The sequence below is a fragment of the Paramisgurnus dabryanus genome, chromosome 12 (genome assembly GCF_030506205.2).
Source record: "Paramisgurnus dabryanus chromosome 12, PD_genome_1.1, whole genome shotgun sequence".
Classification (NCBI taxonomy): Eukaryota; Metazoa; Chordata; class Actinopteri; order Cypriniformes; family Cobitidae; genus Paramisgurnus; species Paramisgurnus dabryanus.
The window spans coordinates 25,655,540-25,659,680 of record NC_133348.1 but is presented as its reverse complement, the minus strand read 5'-3'; the positions used below and the strand labels follow the sequence as shown (position 1 = coordinate 25,659,680).

The following is a 4,141-nucleotide window of genomic DNA, read 5'->3' as shown; positions in this document are numbered from 1 at the left end:
AAATAAATTGTATCGTACTAATAAATAGCATAAACACATTAACTGAATTTTAAGTTTTGTTTAGTAATCTAAAATACTTACTGCATATATTATTTGTATTTTTCCTGGTTGTTACCCCTTTGTTCCCCAAATATTATAAATTGTTCCCTTATAATTACACATATGTACTTCATAAGTATACTATAACTACACTGTTAACGATTTCCCTGTATTTTTACAGTACGGTACTGGCAGCACGGTTGCCAGTAAGTTACTGTATTTTGGGTTTACAGTACTGTACTGTAATACCATATTACAGTACACAAACTAGTACTGTATAGTTACAAAGCAGTACTGTACTGTAATTTTACAATATTTTATTACAGTAGTCTATTTTTACAGTAATTTACTGTAATGTCTATATTGACCCATAAATACTATTTATTACTTATTACAGTTAATACAATAATATTATATAAAATAGATAGAGATTTAGGTTTAAATCTATAGTTATTAATATGGTAAAAATGCTATCCTTGACATGACATAATGAATTAAAAGGCAATCCAAGCAATGTTTGTATCAAAATTTTATTTAAAAAAACATTTAATTGAAACAAAACATTTAAAACAAGATTTTAAACAATAATAAACATATAATCAAATAACATAAAATAAAATCAACAAGTATAAACAAGTTTGGAGACCCCTGCTGTAACATATTTAACTCTGGCAAATAGAACACTGTTCCATAGTTTGAAGTTTTCAGTTTAAAGTCCATCATCGACTAAAAGGTAACATTTCACTGTGGTAAAAAGAACACTGGCCCATAGTTTTAAATATTCTACTTGAATTTCATTTAACACTAAAAATAAATGCATTAAACTGGCAGACAGACCACAGTGGCCTTTACTTTGAAGTCGTCCATTCGAACTCAATCAGGGACTGCATGAAGCTGTTCACATGGGGGTCAATGGCCACAGCTTTTCTCTGCACCAAGTTCCTTGTCTTTTTGCTTGCTCCTTGTCTGGATGTGCACTTTTTCCCATCTTTGGAATTAATTCTATCCAGAAACCTGTTAGAAATATCATAAACATTAAGTCAACAAATATAAGATAGAAAAAGATTCTTAAAAAATTTAACTCAGCCTTGAATTTACCCCTATTCTGAAACCTTTTGCTCTTATTCTACTGTTCCACACCTAATTACATAAAAATACAGAAGATTCACTTACCTCTGAACAAACTCTTTCCTCAATGGACAGCATCCACATGGATCATGTCATGATTGAATGTCCTGAACAGAAAGTACAATTGTTACTGATTTGGACACAACTTTTTATTCTGAAAACAAAATCTTTTGTCAATAAAGTCCAGGGACACCTCTGCTAAATAAATACAATTATTAAATTAAATTTCTTATAACCAAAGTCTGAATATTTCTGTTTGTATATTTCTACATGGCAAACTAAGACAATTGTGTACATGTTGTGTATGGTCGTGTTACAGTGTTGTGTGTGGGAATTGTGAATGAGTGTATACATGGGTATTTAAAGAAGCTGTAGTGGTAAAGTGCAAACTTACCGAACAATGTGCTTGGTGTGTGTCTGGTGTCACCCATTGTGCCTCCACATCTGCCTTAACTCCTGAAAAGTGCAATGACACTCATGTAAACTACAAATAAAAAGTGATCAGCACATTCCTGTGTACTTTTACATGTGACGTGAAAGCATTTAATATTGCAGTCGAAAAAATACATGACTTGTAACTGTACATCATGTACTTGCCTGGTGCCTTTAAAGATGATCCATCTTACCCAATCCAGCTTACAAGCAATGGTAAGACTGTAAAAAAGACAAATGTTACAAAATCTGTTAGCCATAGAAATAAGTAGACATTGTGAAGGAAATGGTAAAAGAAAATTTAGTAACACTTTACTATAAGAGTTTATTCCTTAACATTTGGTAATGCCTTAGCTAATATGAACTAACAATGAACAATATATTTTACAACATTAATAATATTTGATAATGTTCATTGTGCAGAGACAAAGTGATTGATTTAAAAATGTATTAAGTGTTTAAATCTAATATCATGCTATGCTAACAAATAAAACATTACTGTAAGTGTTAAGTCAGTTGTAAAACAAATATATATATATATATATATATATTAGTTGTTATATTATATATTATATATAAATATCTAAATAAGTCTTTTTTAAATTATTATTCTATAACATCTTGTCTACAGAAAATCTCTGAAAATGTCTCGTTTAGTGCAGAAAATAGCGATTTATAGTGACAAGGTAAAAAGACTGTCCCTTTAATGTTTTACCCGGACGGCTGCGGTGTAACACTATTTCACGCAAAGTTTTTTAACAAGTTAGTAGCTAGCTGCTCACTTTAAAGATAAACATGATCGCCTAAATCTGAGCAATCCTGGTGATGCCAGTTTTCTACACGATGTTATAATGGACTATTTTTACATCAAGAGATGAAGGATCAGATGACAGAGACGAGAAGACAAAGGTACGTAAATGCGGAGCCCATTCTCTTTTCGTGCATTGATTTGATGTGTTTTGGAAACTTATATATACAGCGTGTAATGCATCTGAAGTGGTGGAAACAATATGCCATAAAAATGTACTGGACAACTTACTGGGCGTGTAAAACGCTTAAGAGAAGATATTCTCTGCTTTTGCTGATATAAGTTACCGTAATATAATAACAACAACAATAAGCGCGGCAATCCCTTTCGTTCATCTGATATTAAGATGAGCCCAGGTCTGAATTATATTTGGTCGAAGTTAAAGCTGCGATGAGTTCGATGCATGTATCCAGTTAAATATGAGGTTTCTTGTTTTCACTTCTGTGGAGGAGTTCGGTACTACAGTATGCTGTGTACGGCGTGTCAAGTCCTATCTGTTTACAACCACGAGTCAGCCTTACCAAACAGTCGAACTTAATACTTTTCTCTGACGCTAACTGAACGGATGAAACGCCGTCAACGACCGTTATGCTGGGACCGCAAGACCGCGCTGGCGGGTTGTCTTTGTCCATTTCGTTAAAAATAGTTTCATTGTCACCACACTTTCAACACAATATAAACTCACCAAACCGTCATAATTTAGTTAAAACAACCCTATATTCATTTAAAAAGGTGTAAAGCGAGTTAAAGCAGCGGTAGACATCTGTGTGTAACGTTTACGTTAGCTTACTTTCTGAGGGAGATTGAAACTTTGTTGGCGACCGTTTTTCTCTCTCATTGCACGTTTAAAACAATATTGTGACAAACTATTGACAACATTCTTAAACTAAAAATTAAGTTTTCATGAAACAGAAATATTTCAAACTTACCGAACTGACAGAAATCAATCGTCCTCCTTCAGCTGCAGCCAAGAGTTGTGCTCTCCCTCTGTCTGTGTGATTTGACGTTGGCGCACTTTCACTGATTATTGCAAGTACACCTGGCACATTACAGCAATGGCTACAGCAAGGTTACATCAAGACCAAAATATACTGTAAAATTTTCCCGCTCAAACAAATTTACCCAGAATGCATTATGAACTGCAGTACTGTACTGTAATGTACACATACAGTATAGTACTGTGGATTTTTACAGTACAGTGCTGCTAAATCTACAGCGACATCTAACAGTGTACAGAAACATACGCTGTAAATTCCCTGTACTTACGCAGTACTTTACTGCATATATTATTGTTACCCCTTTATTCCCCAAGTATTATAAATTGTTCCCTTATAATTACACGTACGTACTTCATAAGTAAACTATAATTACAGAAACATACGCTGTAAATTCGCTGTACTTACGTAGTACTTTCCGGGCTGTAATCTAAAGCATTACCGTAATTTCTGCTGCTACATATTGGTAAACAACAACAATGGCCACAGCTTGATGCTGCTACATTCTAAAAACAAACGGTGCTAAATAGCACTAAAAGTAGTTCTAGGCTTGTAATCATAGAGGAACCAGTTTAAGTGCCATATAACACAGTTGAAGTACCTGTGTTGAACCATAGTGCTATGTAGAACCATACTACAGTGGTGCTATATGACCCCCGTCATAGGTGGAGACAGGACTCACAAATCATGTTCATAGATAAAATATTGAAATAAAGTTCTGTAAGCTTTTCATAATAAT

General features: G+C 33.7%; 1 long non-coding RNA gene across 1 annotated transcript; it reads right to left on the bottom strand.

Moving 5' to 3' along the window:
- Positions 1 to 302: 302 nt before the first annotated feature.
- On the bottom strand, positions 303 to 3,635 carry LOC135739064 (uncharacterized). The gene is made up of 5 exons (XR_010528823.2): positions 3,337 to 3,635; positions 1,765 to 1,821; positions 1,562 to 1,623; positions 1,213 to 1,274; positions 303 to 1,053 (listed from the first exon to the last, which is right to left on the bottom strand). It is a non-coding gene; the product is annotated as an uncharacterized lncRNA (long non-coding RNA).
- Positions 3,636 to 4,141: the final 506 nt, after the last annotated feature.